A 19158-nucleotide genomic window follows, 5' to 3' on the forward strand; every position below is an offset into this window, starting at 1 on the left:
GGCAACTGAATCCACGCATTTATGGCCCTTTGGGGAAGGAATTTTACCATTTTGTGTAAAGTAAGTTGCCAGACAGAGCTGTTGAAGGGGAAAGTGAAGCATGGAGATAGCACGTGGCTGCTTTGCTCAGCCAGACACTGGGAACTGATGCAAAAGCAGGGAAGGAGATTTGTTGGGCCAAATGCTATTTTCTTCCCTTTTAAGTAGACTGCAGCCCTGCTGCCACTGACAGGAATGAAAATGTTGCTATTAAATTTCAAGTAAGAATCAGTGAAAACTTTCCCTCGTTGCCTGAATGTTCAAATTGTCACCCTTCCACCACTCTCCCCTTAGAAATACTTTCATCTCAAAATGCGTTGGGTCACTATGCACCAGTACAGGCTGGGGACTGACCTCCTGAGGAGCAGCTCTGCAGAGAGAGACCTGGGAGTGCTGGTTGATAACAAACTAACCATGAGCCAGCAATGTGCCCTCGTGGCCAAGAAGGCCAATGGCATCCTGGGATGCATCAAGAAGAGTGTGGACAGCAGGTTGAGGGACGTTCTGCTTCCCCTCTACTCTGCCCTGGTGAGGCCTCATCTGGAGCCCTGTGTCCAGTTCTGGGCTCCTCAGCTCAAGAGGGACAGGGAACTGCTCAAGAGGGTGTAGGGCAGGGCCAGCAAGGTGATCAGGGGACTGGAGCATCTTCCATATGAGGAAAGGCTGCAGGAACTGGGGCTGTTTAGTCTGGAGAAGAGGAGACTGAGGGGAGATCTTATTAACATTTACAAATATCTACAGGGTGGGTGTCAGGAGGTTGGGACATCCCTTTTTTTCTATTGTATCTAGCAACAGGACAAGGGATGAAGCTGGAACACAAAAATTTCCATTTAAACGTAAGGAAAAACTATTTCACTGTTGAGGTGAGGGAGCCCTGGCACAGGCTGCCCAGAGGGGTTGTGGAGTCTCCTTCCTTGGAGGTCTTCAAGACCTGCCTGGACACGTTCCTGTGTGACCTGATCTAGGTGACCCTGCTTCTGCAGGGGGGTTGGACTGGATGATCTCTAAAGGTCCCTTCCAACCCCTACCATTCTGTGACTCTGTGAAACTTGTGAAGTCCTGTACAGCTGGAGACTGCAGGTACAGCGGGGTAAATTATTCTATTTGAAACAAAAACCCACCAGACTGAAGTTCCCTGCTGCAGTAACACAAAACTACCTTAAACAGAAACAAACAAAAAAGCAACAAATGGACCCAAAGCCAAACAAGGACACCTCGAAAAACAGTTATAAGGTTATAAGGCATTATGCCCTGTTTATATACTTCAGAAACTCAGCACAGCCACATACAGAAGTGGACAGTTCATGTGTTCATCAGGAGGCACAGCATCCTTTAAATTATCCTCAGTAGACTTCAGGAAGGACACATTTTTTCTGTGTTATCTGAAGGCCAGAAAGGTGGTTTTTTACCCCAGAAGAGCAATGACTTGGCCGATACAGTTAGGATTTGGCAGCACCTCCTGATGGATTCTATGCACATCTCATAGAGGGCTGGAAATGTACATTTTCCCTGCAGTCAGCCTGGTTCAACAGACTCTATGTAAGAGTAGAAAATGGGAGCTTGCTCTCCTGGAGCTGTTCTGCACTGCTGAGCACCTCCTTGTCACCCAGAGAAGGCTGTGCTCTCCCAGGGCTGGACAAGGGCAAGCAGAGAGTGAGAGCTACTGCTGATACGAACCCCCGCTGGCCCCATGGGGATGGCTTTTACAAGCAGCTGTGAGGAGTCCCTCTGTCTCTCTGGCATTACTCTGTATTGATTCAAAGACCCTGCACTGGGCAGGGCAGCCCTGCACCACAGGCAGCTGAGGAGGGAAGGAGCAGCAACTAAATGGGACTGGAAGGAAAAATAGGCTGATAGTACATTGAAATTTCTCTTCAGCTGTTGCCCATGGTGGCATCATGAGCAGCATCCATCGAGCAAGTGCCTTTCCCAGGGACAGGGAGCTGGTTCCTGGCTCCCCAGGGGACTCCAGCAGGAGTCATGGCCCAGCAGCACTGCCTGCCCTGTGCATCGACCTGTCTCCAGGTAAGAACAAGGCTTGCATGATGTTTTCAGCATGTCTGGTCCCTGTCAAATCCTCTGGCTTGACAGAGCATCTCTCCCCCACCCCTCTCCCGCCCCAACAACCAGAATTGTTTTACTTAGTTGCATGAGTCTGAAGAAACAACTTTTCCACTGAAATGTGGCATCATTCTCCTATCACGTGGGGTCAGTTCAAGTTCTCTCTTTGAGCTGTGTGGTGGAAGCTTTCTCCACGAAAGCAGGGGTGTTAACCATGGTGGCATGGCACAGCTCCAGCTCACACCACTCAGCTCTCCCCCTGCTCTGGCAGCCGGGGCAGGGCAGCCCCACACTGTTTAAACAGCTGCCTCGGTTCATCTGGGAGGTGGCTGCCCTTCAGGCCTGGGAGAAGAGCTCATCTTTTGGATAGTTTGCATAACAATTAACATTTGTCAGTTGAGATCTGCCCAGGGAAAGATCACTATTTACAAGTAGGCCCCGAGTCTTTTGAGGCTGGAATACTTCTTGAACCACAAAAATACGAAGCTGAGAGCAGAAGCCTGAAGGTGGGCTGATTTCACATGGCAGGTTTAGGAGGAGTTTTCTTTTGCATTCAGCTCAGAGGTAGAAAAGTGGAGCTGCTGTGAAAGGGGGGATTCTTTAGCTGTTACAGATTTCATTCAGTTGTTCTAATGAAATAAATGCATCTGCCTTAAACAATTGAAAGAGGTATTTACTGCCTGTGGTTTAACAACTGTACTAAGTCAAAGGGACTAGTCAACTAGAACCTTATAATTCTTTTCTAAAGAGAGGATGAGAGAAAAGAATGAGACAACAATGCAGTATTTATAATAAAGATGAAATGAGTGGAACTCAAAGGCGCCAGCAGCCCCGGAGCTCCTGCTGCTCGGGCTAATGCATTTTGCATTAGCACGTCTGGATATCTGGCACTGGAATGTCCTGAAAATGCTTTTACAGAATAGCAGCATTCTTACAGCAGTGGCAGCAGCGCCGGGTGCAGCTGGGCCGGGCAGCCCCTGCAGCTGGGAGAGCCACCAGGAAAGCCTCAGGCCACCGAGGCCTGGGTTCCACTCAGCTGCTGGCAGCACGGTTGCTTTTTGCCCTGCTCACCTCTGCATGTGGATGAGAGGCTGCACCAAAAGGGCTGAGAGCCTCGAGAGGGGGGGCACCTGCTCGAGCAGGGGAGGGTATATGGGAGCCCAGCCCTGCCTGTGAGCGGGGGGCTTGGCCACGTGGGCAGGATCCCTGCCTTCTCAGGGTATAGTCAGGGGGCTACTGGGCAGCTGGACATCACAAACACAAAATCACATCTGTAAGTAGATTTGCTCTGCATTGGCTAAATAAATAACATCTGTGTTGCAAGAACCCCTAGATCTGTGTCCCATCCTACACCATTGCTCCAACAGCTAATCTGATATTTGTCTTGGAAGCAATACAAAATCCTCCAAGGAATTAATAGCCAGCAACTGCATGTCACCAGAACAATTTATTTCTCATTCTTTCCCCCAACAGACTGGAGAGATACGTGTCTCATTTCTTTCTGAAAGCTGGGTTTGAACAGCTTTGCCTTGCTGCATCTTCCCACCACGCTGCAGAACGACAACATCAGCACTGATGAGCAAAGCCCAGCAGCATCCCAGGACAAACTGTGGGGCAGATGGAAAGACCACCTGGGTGTAGGTGTCACCAGAAGCAGATAGCAAATGGTGCTTTCTTCTTAATAATTACAATGAGAGAAAGGGGAAATCCATCACTTCAGGGTTTTCTTTTGGTTTTGACATATACATACAATTTATTGCCCTAAGAAATAAGTGATACCAGAATCTATTTCAATAACTCTGAAAATAGAGACTTTGGGTGTTTGGTTTTCTTTCTGCCTAAGCCTCTCTTATCTGAGCTTATCTCAGCACAGAAGCAGCACATCAGTCCGAGAGGGGAAATGATAACGGTGTTAGAGGCTGACAAAAAATGTGGGAACAAGTCAAAGAAGAGTGAGGTGGGGGAATGAAATAAACCAATGTCCTGATTGCTGTGTGCTCAAGTCCAGCTAAGAGCAGGACTTCCTTCCAAAGCTGAGGCTGGTTTCAGCCTCTGACCTCCAAGTGATGGAGCAGCAACAATCAGGTAACAGCAAGGAGTTCTGATTCCAGCCAGCACTGAACCTTGTGTTCATGGCCAAATTACTTTTGGCTTGATTTTTCAGCAACCCATTTTGTTTTGAGTAGGACATGTTTCTGCTGAACTCTACAAAATCTACTCTTAATATCTTGACCTCCTATATGGGAAACACTTATTAGTCCCACAGGATGTGGGCAGGGTTGTTTAGTTATCATAGCATAGTGCCTAGAAGCTGTTTAGTGGTGATAAATTCAAGTCATGCTGCTTTTCACTGCCACGCTGCTCACATACCAACAGAAAATGGGTGTGCTGACTTCACCCAAACTGGGGAGTGAAAGGAAACCAACACTTACCTATGTAGATGAGATGTGTCTTCTGTGAGCTACTTAAACTAAGGCAGGCAGAGACTTTCAGATAGAACTGGCACCAAAACAGAAGCCTGAGATGTGGAGATAGATTATAAAAAGGCCTTCAAATACCACAGATGGCAATAGCTCAACACTTGGGATATCGAGCCAGAGGGTAAGTCAAAGAGTGCAGAGCTCCCAGGTCATGGCTCCCCAGATTTAGGCTGTTGAGGCTCATCGGGATGTGGCTTGGATCTGAAGGTGAGGTTTGAACTGAGGTTTTGAGCTGACTTATTGCTGATCAGAACTGCTTCCTGAGGCAAATGTCTTATGCTGAGTAACCTCTGTCAGTTTTCCAGTGCAACTTTGAGACTGGATTGGTGGCTGGAAGGAAAGTGAAGTATTCAGCAGCATGGATACTGCCTGCTTCCAGCAGGATGAGCTGCTGGCCTCGCTCCACAGGTTCCCTGGGGATGAGATGAGCTTTAACTGAAAGCTGCTGTAAGTTTTGCAGAGTGTTTTACAGCAAGACTGAACACCCTGGGATTACAGAACGTGCACATCAGAGCAGAGTCTTCCACTTCTTCAGGCAGAAAAACCAAACTGTTGACTCTGAAAGTGATGCTAAAGAAGCACCTCTCAGAGCCAGTTCTGGGCTCTCAGGAAGCAGGAAAGCCCCTCACGTTCCTGCCCTAACACAACCTCAGCAGGATTGTCTAGTGGGATGCATTTCAGCAATTTTTTCAAGCATCAATGCTTTTTGATTACCTCCCTACCTCTTGCATTACTACTGCTTTGCTTTCTTTCTAGTGCAACCACTGCTTCAGAGAGTCTGAACTGCTGCTCAGCCTGGATGGAGAACTGGCCACAGAGGAATACAATCTGTGGCAGGTAATTCTGGTTTATGCCATTTGGTGCTATCACATGGGATTTGAAAATGACATGCCCCGGTGCAGCCACACGGATTTTGCTGTCTGCTGTTCTGTGAAGCCTGTAATAGCTTCAGGCTTGGTATGTATCCTCCTCTGCTCAGAGCAGAGAGTATCCTACTATTGCTTAAAGACATTTCAACAACATACATAAAGTATTTGACCTCATTAATGTTTACAGATATGTGACGGGTGTCAGGAGGATGGAGCCAGGCTCTTCTCATTGATGGCCAGTGACAGGGCAAGGGGTAATGGGTATAAACTGGAACAAGAGTATGGGATGAAGTTTTATGGGATGAAGCTGGAACACAAAAAGTTCAATTTAAACATAAGGAAAAACTATTTCACTGTTCAGGTGAGGGAGCCCCGGCACAGGCTGCCCAGAGAGGTTGTGGAGTCTCCTTCCTTGGAGATCTTCAAGACCTGCCTGGACACATTCCTATGTAACCTGATCTAGGTGACCCTGCTTCTGCAGGGGGGTTGGACTAGATGATCTCTAAAGGTCCTTCCAACCCCTACCATTCTATGATTCTATGAAAAGAGGTTCCAAAGAAACACAAAGAAGAATTTCTTCACTGTTCAGGTGAGGGAGCACTGGCACAGGCTGCCCAGATGGGTTGTTGAATCTCCTTCTCTGGAGACACTCAAAACTCACCTGGACAAGTTCCTGTGTGACCTACTCTAGGTGGTCCTGCTCTGGCAGGGGGGTTGGACTAGATGATCTTCTGAGGTCCCTTCCAACCCTTGGGATTATGTAATTCTGTGATTCTGTATTACCCTTCCTGCAGGGGTTCTCAGGAGGGAGATGGTCCAAGTCACTGGCCCAGGCTGAGTAGACATAGCCACAGGCTGTGCTGCAGGAGTTTTAGTTTCCTACCTTTGCTGTTTGTGGTTTACTGGGTGAACTGGGAGCAGAGGTTACCCTTTCAGGTGGTGCCTGGAAGCAGCAACAGATCTGGAAGTGAAGGGTCTTAGGTATCACTTGCTGTTTCCTCAGCTTGAAGAACAGTAACTTGTTGCTTTGGTAAAGACACACAAATAACTCCCAGTTTTTGAATTGGCCTCAAGACTGTACAGCAGGAAACCCAGCAGTGTGATGGATCTGTCACTGCCCCTAGAAATGACCCAAGGATGATCCAAGGGAGTGGACTTTAGGCAGGGAAACCTCTGAAATGCATTTCCCTTGGGAGATTTCGGAATCACCTGAGGAAGTGTTTTGAAGAAAGCCTAGAAGAACAGAGGCAGTGGGAAATCTGCATGGGTGAGGTCCTGGGCTTGGGGCAAAGGGAGAGCAGCCCCAGCTTGGAGTTTCACCATGTTACCTATTTGTCTCTTTTTATGTTTTTATGGGGGTTTTGCACATATTTTTATCATGATGTGCTTTGCTAATGCAGTCACATGTAAAAAGCAGCCAGGATATACTGCATAAAAACAGGAAAGATCTTTAATCTTGAGGTCATGAGAATGACACTTGACTTAGCAAAGCTACTTGTCCAGTTGCTTTACTTGTAATGTACTTCTTTCTTTCTTCAGTATTGACAGTCCTATGGATTTCAGCAGTGTCTCCAGCTATAATGATTTAGACCAGTGACAGGCCAAGATAGGTCTTGAGAGGACAGCAGTGAAATAACAAATGACACCATCCCAGAAGAGCTCAGGTTTTGCTCTCTTTCCATACGTTTCTTCTTTTATTTTGAAATACATTAGAGCCCCTTAAACAAATTGGTGGGGTTTTAATCATTTTGATCCTTTTGATCAGTTTTCTTCAGCTAGTGAGTATTAATTCCCTTGCTGGGTGAAATAATTGGGATGATGCAAGTAGATCCAAATAACAGCTGCAAATTAAGTGACACTTTAAGTATGTACTTTATAATAAACAGAAAAAGGAAGATGCATTCATTTTAACACCTGAATTAATTCTATAAGCAGAATCAAGAGGCTGAACACCAGAAGGAGTGTTAAAAGTTGCTAACTTGGGTCATGCAATTTGAGCCTTGCCATTGGAAAACTATTGCGCATATATGCTGTGCTTTAAGAACGATACTGATGACCCTGCAAGAACACTCAATGGATCATCTTCCCAAAAACACATAGTAAAGTCTGTGACTAGAATATACCACTTGAGACCTTGGATACAAGGCACTGACACCATTTATGGGTTTCCAAACCTAGGCTGCAATAATGCCTAGACTTTATGAATGCATTCACTTATAATTTATGGGATGGGTTCACCTTTGCACAGGGTTGCTCCTCCCACTTTGGCAGTAGATCATTGAATCATAGTGTCATAGAATGATATGGGTTGGAAGGGACCTCTAGGGATCATCCAGACCAACCCCTTGCTAAAGCAGATTCTTCTCAATCAGTGGGCACAGGAACACGTCCAGGTGGGTTTGGAAACCTCCAGAGAAGGAGCCTCTACACCCCCCCTGGACAGCCTGAGCCAGGGCTCCCTCACCCTCACAAGAAAGAAGTTTTCCCTTGTGTTTAAGTGGAACTTTGTGTAGATCAAGCCAGCTTGCACTGGTCATGAGCAGGGAATGGATATGGGAGAGGAATAACATCTACACCCTGCTCTGCCACCTCCTAACTGTCTCACCAAGCCTCACACATACCGCTTTGCAGCATCCAATCACACGGAGCTCTTCTAAAGTTGCATTGCAGGGGAAGAGCAGAAACCCCTTGTTTCAAACGTCTGCCTTATCAGAAAACTTCTAGAATTTCTCAGGCATTCATCACAACCCCACAGTCTGTCTGAGTGAGAATGCCATGCAGTGGAATCAGGCTTTGCCCTGCGCCGGGTTTGCTGATAACCCTCCCTAATCAGCTGCCGATCTCTGCTCCCTGCAAGCACTCCCCATGGTATTCGTACTGAAGCTATTTTTAAATGACAGCGTGATATTTTGTTTTCTTTTGCTCATTTGTCAATGAAAGGACTGGCTGTGCTGCGTGTCTGCTCCAACAAGAAACTTCCAGTTATTTTTCAGCCCATTCCAGCTGGGATGGAGGCAGGGCTGGAGAAAGTGCTGGCTGCGGGCAGGGTGAGCCCTCCAGGGAACGCCGACCCGTGAGCCTCTGTCTGTCATGGTCCCCACGTGTCCGGCTCTGGGAAAAGCCTTCTGTGTATCTTCAGACTCTGGTGTTGATGCTGTTTTGGGCTGGTTTCCATAATTTGGGTTGGTTTATATTTAGCTGAGCTGCTACTTGCATGAATATCAGGTTTTGGGGATTGTTTAGTTTGTTTTTCCTTTCACTTGAATTGCACTAGATTTGCAAGGCTTAGGTTCTGAATGGCCTCAAAGCCTGAGCATCTACAACTGAAAATTAAAACCTAAAATGCAAATAGCAATGGTCACTGAGTGGGCAATTCACATTTCATCTCAACAAACAGCTTTCCCAAACAGACACATAACTGGTTCTACCTCCCCATCCAAGAACCTGGACACTGCTGCACGTTTCACAAGGAGCTTTGCATCTCATTTCTTTCACTAATGCATTACTGAGTGACACCAGCCACTTTCCTTACCCTGGGGGTTTCTGTTGAATGAAGGAAATATAAAATGCCTGCTAGACTTTTGCTGATTCCCAAGCCCTCCACCCTTAAGCACCATTGGAGGACGTTTTCCCACAGTTTAATACCAAGATTTTCTAGCCCATCAAATTCAAACACGAATGGCTCACAGTAGATAAAACCCTACTGAGAAATATGAATTGTCTCGGTGTGTGCAGCTATTGGATATAAACCATGCCTAATTAAATCCTTGAAAATTACATTCCTTGGTTTTAAGTCCTCTGTTTGTCCATGGGCCCAAGATTTCTGGGTTTACACCTTTGAGTAATCCCACGATTCATTCCACCACCTTCTCTTACACACAATATGAACACTACTGCCTCCCAACAGAGCTAATCTATTTAGCAAGATTACTGCTGACGTAGCTCAAATACCTTTCCATTTCAGAAATGGTGCTGGGCCCAGTCTCAGGAGTGGTGCCAGTATCTAGGGTCAGTCTTAGGAGCAGAACTAAACCTTTACTAATATTTTCTGCCCTGATCTAGCAGCTCCAGCAGCTGGAACAAGAGGGAGAATTACATCCCTGCTTAGCCCGAGCTCTGCCAATTCCCACCAGTCATCAGGGCTGGTTTTTTATATTGCAGAATCCAGTAGAACTGGACTGAAACCGACATGCTTATGTTCTCATTGAGAATCTGACTGATATCCTAAAATCTCTTAAATTTTCTAGTTTCTAATCCAAAAGCCATTGGGAAGGCCAGATAGAGTTTGTTAGGCTAGATTTTAAAGATTTGTTGGACCCTAATAATTTCTGCTGCTTTTGATTAAGATTCCCGAGGCAATAATAATGGAAGCTGTAAAAACATGTCCCTTATTCCTCATGGCCTTATGTCAGGAGTTTACTGCTCTAATCATTAACTAGCCCACTGCATTATCTATGAAAATTGCTCCGTAATATTTATGAAATGTGACCTTTGTTAATTCAGTGTTACAAAGTGTTGGGTTCATTCTGTCTGCGAGTGGAACAGATTTCCAACTCGCTCTGCAATTAGTACAGCTTGATCTAACCAACCTATCTCTGCATGGGGTAGCCTTCTCCTGGAACAGCAGGATCGCTGTCAGAAATGGAATGTATTTTCCATACGGCTGAAAGTAAGGCTGTAACACCTGCTTGCACTACCTCATCTTTGGCAAAGGTAATAGCTGGATGAATAATCCCAATAAGGGGAAACAGCAATCAGACCTCAAAAGCTTTTCTTTATGAGAAATACCTCAATTTAAAATAAATAAATACAAAAAATGTACATGGCCAAAAAAGTCAGCTGTGTTTCCTATCATAAGGGGAAACCAAAAGGACAATTTCAGGCTGAAAAGGGCACTATGAGCCATCCCACAACTGACACAGAAAAAGTAATTGCAAGTGACAAGAGGATTCAGGAGCTCAGTGGAGTCAAGATGGTACATGATTCTCCAAATCACTCCCAAGGCCACCATTAGGAGGGTAGGGTAAGGTCTCTCCCCGTCCAAAATGTCCATCTTCCTGAGTGAGCTAATGCTACCATGGATATCTGGTTCTCACAGTCACACAGGGCAACCTGTACCCTTTCAGCAAATGTGGTGTGTTGGAGGAGCAGAGTCTCACCGAAGCGACAAACATGCCAGGCGAGCCTCCCGCAGTGATGCCACGTGGCACCCTTCAGCAGCAGATCACTAGGGGTGTGCAGCATCCCCAGCACTCCCACCAGAGCTGGGACTGCCTCATGAGACATGCAACATTGTGAGCAAACAGAGTGTTTGGCCCTGTGTTTGTCTCCTGAGCTTGTCCTCTAGTGATGGACAAAATCAGAGCTTGGTTTGATGAGCCAGGTCAAGCTCTGATGAAATCTCTATGTAGAATTGTAAATCATACCCATTTGTCCCCTTGTAGATCTGTTTTTTTTGTCTTCTTCTAGTGTGACACCGGACTGTGCTTTCCTTTGCAGGAAACAAACATCCTCTCGGATAAAGCAGGGACTGGAAAGCCACAGAGACACCACCCACACGCTCTGCTCCCTGCGTGGGAACAGCAGGAGGCTGGGGCAGAGCTGGGATGGGACGGGACAGGCAGCAGGGCCCTCACTCAGGACAAGTTGGTGCAGTCTCTGCCAGACTTGGGGCTGCTCCAGCTCACTGGGCTTTCACAAGCCAACTACACTCCTGAGGAGGAGGGTGCTCGGGTCTTCACAAGGGTCCTGTCTTTCAAACTAGGACTTTAGCACAGTTTTCCCACAGATGGAATGGAAACAACATTGACCTGAGTGGATGTGAGTGCTTTGGTGTGAAGGCAGCAGCACAGGCTGCAAAGGGAAAGTCCTGGCTGTGCTCTGCTGCTAGAGTCAATCCCCCATGGTTCTAAACCACGGTCCTAAAATTCAAAGTTGCCTGCAAGCCTAGGCAGCAGTGCCTGATGAACCTCCCCTCTCCCTCTGACCTTGACCACATGCTGGTGAGCAAAGGAGTTGCTAAGGAAGCAAATGCAAGTTGCAGTTGTGAATGATACGAGTTCCTTGGCATCTGGTTAAAAACTGTAGCTCTCGTTCCTAGAACCTGTCAGAATCAGGGAATCCTCTTTCCTCCACATCACTTCAGTATTCCCCAAGGGAAAGGAAAAAAATAGAGACATCTAAGCATAGAGAGAGCAAGGGAGAAGCTAGAGACACGTACAAGCTGCTGGGGTATGGAGGTGGGAATAAAACGGGCTCTGTCAGTACTGTGCTATGAGCAGCAGCACAGCCTGCTAGTGGTAGTGAGGAGGGGGACCCTCCTGCCACCAGCCCACCCCACCCTGCAGGTGCATTTCCTTGGATCCCCTTCCCATCTCCCAGAATTGTTTCTGGACACAGGAACATTTGGAAGGAGTTAAACCACGCGCTGTGAACCAACTGGCAAGAAGATTTGAGAACAAACATGTGAAACCAGGGAGAAGGGGAAGGAGCAGCTGCTCTGAAGGGATGAGCTCAGCCTCTCCAGGTGTCCCAGGAGCAGGTGCCCTGCAGCCGTGGCCAAGGCAGCGGGGTGGCATCAGAACCGGGGCAGCAGCAGCACAGGCAGAGCTGCCCTTCAGCTTCATTCTGGGGCTCCACTGTATGCATTTATTGCAGCACCATAGAACCACAGAATGGTCAGGGTTGGAAGGGACCTTTAGAGATCATCCTGTCCACTCCCCTGCTAAAGCAGGTTCCCCTTGATCAGGTCACACAGGAACGTGTCCAGACAGGTTTGGAAACCTCCAGAGAAGGAGCCTCCACACCCTCCCTGGGCAGCCTGTGCCAGGGCTCCCTCACCTGAAGAAGTTTTTCCTTGTGTTTACATGAAGCTTTTTGTGTTCCTGCGTGTGCCTGTTACCCCTTGTCCTGTCACTGGACGCTATAGAAAAAAGTGTCACCCCATCCCCCTGACAAGGGAGGTTCTGCTCCCCCTCTGCTCTGCCCCGGTGAGGCCTCAGCTGGAGTCCTGTGTCCAGTTCTGGGCTCCTCAGCTCAAGAAAGACAGGGAACTGCTGGAGAGAGTCCAGCACAGGGCCACCAAGATGATCAGGGGACTGGATCATCTCCCTTATGAGGAAAGACTGTGGGAACTGGGGCTGTTTAGTCTGGGGGGTCTGGTTATCCCACAGCTCCGAGGCAGCCACAGATCTCAGGAATGCAGGAGGCTGAGGGAGAAGAAGCGATCTGGGTGGAAATGTGTCTAGAAATCCCCAGGCTTCCACTGGACAGCAGTGCTAGAGCCAGGTTCCTCCCCACCGAGCTGAGCCAGTTCCTCTCTGCAGCAAGTCAAGACAGTGTTTTCTCTTTTCGAGCTCATGCATCACTTTGTCAAACAAACATTTTTTCCTGCTACTGTGTCCTTCCTCAAAGATGGGGCTCTCTCTACCACACACTGCTTTCCTCTTCCAGCAAACACACGGCAGTAAGTGTGGTGTGAGACCACCACGTGTCTTTGGCATGTCTAGGAGATCCCAACGTCTGCAATGAGAAATCCCCATTTGGTTTCAGGTCTTCTCTGGCTTTTTTCCAACCACTTTGAGCTTCTGAGGGTTTAGGAGCTTCTACATTTTTTCATAAATGGCAAATTGAGAGTTGTAGTTTATCTACTTGTTTCCTGTGAAACACAAAGGGCCTGAGAGAGTGGGAGGGTGTGAGCCTTGTGCAAGGTGGCAGGGGAGTAGATAAGGCTGCCTAGAAAGGACAAGGGTGAGCATGCAGGATCCCAAGGAGAGATTTTCCCTGGGTCCCACTGGCATAAAGAAAAGATCACATCCACATTTATCTGTGGCTTCTGGAAAGTACCCCTCACAGCCAAGGTGACAGGCTGCAGCTTGCTGTCACTGGAGCTGTCAGGATGCGGTTCAAGGGCCAGGGCAGTCCTCCTCTCTTGCCAACAGGCACTGCAGAGCTCGCTGAACAACCTCTCTTCCTCACCAACATACTTCAGGCTATTCAAGCCCTTTCTTCCATTGCAGTGTTTGCCATGGAAGGGTTTTGTTGGCCAGGAGGTGTTTCAAACAGCTGTGACAAGGAAGGGGCAGGGTGGGTGTGGGGGTTTGGTCTGTCCATGAAGGTGATGGCAGCACTGCTGGAGAGCCTGGTGCTGCCATCCAAGCTGCCCTTTCCCATCGGCTTTGGCCCTGCCACAGTGCTGGGACTGACGAGTTGGGGAAATGGCAAGCAGGTGGCTGACATGCCAGGATTCAGCAGCACTCATTTTTGCAAGCAGCTTTCCAGCTGCCAGAAGAAAGAGACATTCCTGGATGAAAACGTTTTCAGTTGAACAGATCATAACAGGTAACAATAGATATTTCAAGACAGAAACAGTAGCTATTTTCCTCTGGCAAAACAAAAAAAAAGATCACAATTACAGCCTTTGCCTGTCACACAGCTGTTTACTAACATGTAACATTAACTCTAGGGATCAAAAGTGGGGGAAAGAAACTGGATTAAAGGAAATGTGGGTTTTTTTAACCTAAAGTGTTCTCCATAAAACTATTATGCTGAGAGGATGACTAATGTAACCAGTGTGTGTTTTGAAGCGTGTCATGAACCCTTTTTATGCTTTCTGAACACACAAAGAGAAACCCCAGGAGAGAATTCATTTACAAATCTGATTAAGCATCGTGCCTAAGTAGAAAAAAAAGCATCACGCAATAAAAAGTAGGCTCCACAGGTAAGCAAAGCTTAAAAAAATAAAACAAACATAATCTACAAAGAGCCCAAATGTGTGAATTTGGGGCACTTTAATGTGTCTGATTAGATGTCAAAGGTACAGATCATGAAAGCAGAGGTCACGCTGAGGTACCAATTCAGACCTCTTCATTAAGCCATCATACTGCTTGTCTAGTGTAAAGCAAGTATCTTCATTTGGGAAGCAAAGGCAAGCCTATAAACAGGGAAATGACTTACAAGATAGGGGGTTTCTACCTGATGTCAAGACAGACCTACAGTGTAGTCTTTGGCTAGTCACAGTGGAGTAAGTGGAGGTGAGCCCATCTCTCAGGGATTTTGTTCCCCACCAGGCACAACTTGTTCCCCCACTATTGACCCAAAGCATCCCAGGTCCACACTGCTCTGCACAAGGCCGTGACAATGTCCTGCCCCAGCCTCCTTGGGCATCAGTCTAAGCTACCTGAGGCTCAAGGAAAGCTGCCTTTTGTATGGGTTGTGTCAGCCTTTCCTCATCCGTATTTATAGAGTAGCTTATGACAGCATTTCAGAAGCGAGCAGTGCTATTGCTCAACAGTCAGAGTTTACCTGCCTTCAGGGACTTTCTGAGTTCATGGGACTTTGTATGTTAATTACAATCCCTTATGGCAGTAGATCAGGGGTGCCTTCAAACTCCAGATAGATGTTTATTAGAATGTAAAAGCTTTAAGTCTTAACGGTGCACCCCTGGATATTACAGCTATCATTATATACAGGAATATACTTCTGCTAATCACACCACCTGGGATAATTGCTAATACACACAACACTTGTAAACAGCCCTCATAATTTCATTCAAAAAGAGAGGTGACAGGGTGACCTGGCATGACTTAGACTTTCCTCTGTGAGTGAGTGAGTAGTGAAATGTCCTGTCCTAGTGCTGTAAAGGTATTGTCTGATACAGGTCAACCTTCTGCCACACTTAGCACATCTGAACAGCAGGCAAAAGTGAGAATTCATCACTGTGTTACACTGGTCTCAGTGAAGAGAAGCAAAACTACTTTGTAGTGAGAGCCCTGAACTGGACTCAAGGTATCCAAGTTACTACAGGTATCTTATTACCTCTAGCAATGAGATCCAGGAACTTCTCTGTGTGTTTACTTCCCTCTGACCTGATCTAGGCAGACCTGCTAGATGGCAGGGGGATTGGACTGGACGATCTTTAGATCCAACCCCTACCATTCTGTGATTCTGTGATGTGTTCATAACAACTTTCTCATACCTTTGTCTGTTTTCTTTGAGTTGACTGTAACATCTTCACATTAAAAAAGCTCTCTCACAGTGTGTAGATCATCTGGACTAGTGGAACCTTGGTCTCCTGTAAATACCAAGAGACCAGCAACAACAAAGCAGAAGTGAAGGGCTGCCAGTGTCCTAACAAGTTAGAAAAAGGAGAATTCATTAAGTAATGCTCCGAAAGTTCTTTTCTGTGGGCTGGTAAAACATACACTGGCTTGCACAATGCAGACACTGTCAGCAAAGGAGGAAGTCATGTCCTCGGCACTGAATCTCTGTGCTGCAACTGCAGGGAGTCCCACACCTTGGACGTGGCTCAGGGGGAGAATCTGTGTCACACTAAAGGAGAGGAATGGAAACAGCGTGAAGCCATTGGCAACAAAGGAAGGAGAACAAAAACAGGACAGACGGGATCAGAGACACGGAGCCAAGTACAAAGCAAAACAAAAAAACACAGACCTGTGGAAAGCTGGAAGGAAAAGAAATAAACCAACTAAGATTCTCCATCCTGCCCCCCAGTTTCTTCCACCTCACTTGCACCCAGTTACTGGAATTTTCTCCCAGTGCTAAAACTGGTGCATCAATACACAGGACGTGGCACCTCAAATGACACTTGCATGGTTCACATCTGGCTGAGGGTGGCTGATGCCCTTTGTGATTTTTGCATTTTGCAGACACTACATCTAGCAAAACCAGTGCTGTGTGTGTCCCACAGGCTGGGTCCTAACCACCATGTGCTACAGCATCTTAGGTTCTGGTCCCCAGATAGACAGAGCAGCCTAAGCAGCATGGTTTTTTGCAAGGTTGCTTTCAGCAAATTGTACCTTTTGGAGGGCATCCCTTTCCTCCTCCATGCCATTGCAGGAGTGTTTTGAGGTTGTTGAGCAAAGATCTTCCCTTTGCTGGAATTTAGTGCCTCGAGCAAATCAGCAAAGCCAACACTCATCTGGAAGGTTTAGCTGGGAAGCATTACAGGGGAGCACCACATAACCATCGTTGTTGGACAGATCTACACAGCCTCCCACCCACAACCCCTGAAAAAAGTATTCACTAAATCAATTCCATCCACACAGTGATAGAGTCTGCCAATACTTACATACTCATTAGCATGATTGATTTCCCATTATCTAATTAATTACTGCAGATTTCACACTTTCAGGTTACCTGCTTTACCGTTTGGTCAAGAACAGCAAATGGAATGGGTATGTCTTTGTCCTGCACCTTGCATTTTTTTCCCCAAACTGGTGCAAAACTCCAACAAGGCACCAGCAAGAGCAGCCCAGGAGGTGTCTGGGTGCTCCATCCCCTGCCTCAGGTTGCAGTCAAACCTCTCATAGGCTTCTCGTGCTGGAGGTGCCAAAGTCTCTTCAGGTAACCCAGTGCTTCAGTGTCCTCACCGTCAGAACACCTTGCTGGTATCTGACCTTCTTGTTGCAATTTCAATGCAATGCTTCCTCCTCTCCTGGATGCTTAAAGCCAATGACGTCCTGCTTGTAAGAGCTATTTTTTTTTCCCAAGGAAGGGAGATTGTTACAGTCACTCTGCCTGACTCTTCACTCAGCTCCCATACTCATACCAATAAAAGAGAGTGGGAAATTGTACTTGCTTTATGTGGGATAAAGGAATATGCTAGGCTGTGTGAAATCAAGCCCATAATTTTTTATTCTAAACCATAAGTTTCAGATACAGTTCCTACAGAGTGCTCATTTAACATTCTGTTTCATTTCTCCATAGGAGTAATTAGCCTTCAATGAGGAAAATCATTTAATTAGGCCCACAACTGATTAGAGCCTGGTGCATCGCCTATTGAAATAAAGAAGATACAAATTGATTTCAACATGTTTTAGGTCAGACCCAATCTTCCAAAGCAAATAGAGAGATAAGACAGCATCTGCTGACTATTCACCTGCCAAGAGTCTTTGTGCTGATCTCTAATTTTAGGTCCTGCAGGCAATTGTCCAGGTTATTTACCACCTGGGCTGTTTTGATCTTCTCTCAAACGGTGTGTATTGATGTATGAGCTCTCTTATCTCTACCATGATAATACTGGCCCAACTACACTAACAGTATGAGGTTCGGGATCAATACTGATTCCCCTCTCATTCTGCTGATCAGCATTTTATTTACCTAATTACTACTATCTGTTAAGGGCCTGAGCTGGCAAATCTTGACTAAGTAGTCTGAAATGAGTGAGTTTGATGTGCTACAGAAGTGCAGAGCAGTATCATTACCGTACAATGTGGGATGCACCTACAATCTTCCCATTACAATTCACTCGGATCCACCACAGCTACTACAAGGAAGTGACAGAATCCCATGGCTGGTAGTAAGTACATTTGCATCAGCCATATTAGGCATTATTTTTTCCCTAGTGGGAATAGAACTCAGCAATTTACTTACATACTTGCTGCAAGCCTACAGGCTGTAGAAATCTGTTCCTTGATAATCACAGAATCTTAAGGGTTCGAAGAGACCTTGAAGGATCATTCAGTCCAACCCCTCTGACAGAGCAGGGCCACCTAGGCAGGGTCACACAGGTGGGTTTTGAATGTCCCCAGAGAAGGAGACTCCACAATCCATCTGGGCAGCCTGTTCCAGTGCTCCCTCAAACTTCACAGTGAAGAATTTCTTCCTTGTATTTCTTTGGAACCTCTTATGTTCCAGCTTGTACACATTGCACCTTGTCCTATCACTGAACAATACTGAGAACAGCCTGGCTCCATCCTCCTGACACCCAAGCAGTGACCTCAGGCAGATACCCATGGCCCCCAAAGCATTATAGCACAGAGTGGCTTTGAGTCATAGTTTCTTTGCACCTCTTTGCACTACACTAGTCTACATATTTTGTGGAAGCTTAATGCCATACAAATGTTCACAAGGCCCCTTTTCTGTGCCAAGGGAAGGTAATAAGGCCATGATATAGGTCTGAGATTAAGATCCAGATTCACATAACAAACCCTTCCTCTGTAGTGTATCAATGATGCTGAACGTCAGACACCTCGTTGTCCTCCTAGCTCTTCCTCTGCCTTTGCTGGGTGACACTGGCCAGTTGTTACTCCTGTGCCTCATTTCTTGTTTGTCTTTTAAAATTAAAGCAGTGATACCACTGCCTTTTGTATAGTGCTTTGAGCGTGGCAGCATCAGTGATTTCTAGGATGAAGCTATCCAAAATTGCCAGGCACGGTTAAGGTGAAATAGAGTTGAGGCGCAGCAGGATGATGGAGTAAATCAGTATCTCTCGAGCTTTTCAATCTATGCCTCGCTTCAATCAGTTAAGAATAATTTCATGCCTGATCACAGAAATGGCTGGGGGGCCTGGAGACAGGGTACTGCATGTCTCGCTGCTCAGGGAGTGCTGGCGGAGAGGGGCATTCGAGGTGCCTGCAGCCAAACTCTCAAGGACGCTGAGACACAAATGTTGTCTTTCATAATACAGCAATTAACAAGAACTGAATGTTACAAGGGGCTGGCATTCAGTTTGAAGCACCCTTTTTTTCCAGATTTGACTTTCAAGCATGACTGTCCCATGGCATTTCACAAACCCTCACTCAACTCCAAACAAAATCAGGAGAAATTCAACTGTTTTGGGAAAGCCAGTGATTTAAGCAGTGCAGCAAACAAGTGGTCAAGAGCAGGCAGGAGGCTGGGCTAGTGAGCTTCATGTAGAGAGCCCACTAACCATGGGAGTTGCTGAGGTCCATAGGACCCCACAGTATCTA

At 46.7% G+C, this 19158-nt stretch overlaps 1 long non-coding RNA gene across 2 annotated transcripts; it reads left to right on the forward strand.

Moving 5' to 3' along the window:
* Positions 1-4463: 4463 nt before the first annotated feature.
* On the forward strand, positions 4464-9190 carry LOC133625165 (uncharacterized). 2 transcript variants are annotated; one of them, XR_009818475.1, is made up of 3 exons: positions 4464-5027; positions 5337-5537; positions 8390-9190. It is a non-coding gene; the product is annotated as an uncharacterized LOC133625165 (long non-coding RNA). The 2 variants fall into 2 exon arrangements; XR_009818474.1 differs by having other exon boundaries at positions 4464-4701.
* Positions 9191-19158: the final 9968 nt, after the last annotated feature.

The sequence above is a fragment of the Colius striatus genome, chromosome 3, assembly GCF_028858725.1.
Source record: "Colius striatus isolate bColStr4 chromosome 3, bColStr4.1.hap1, whole genome shotgun sequence".
Taxonomy (NCBI): Eukaryota; Metazoa; Chordata; class Aves; order Coliiformes; family Coliidae; genus Colius; species Colius striatus.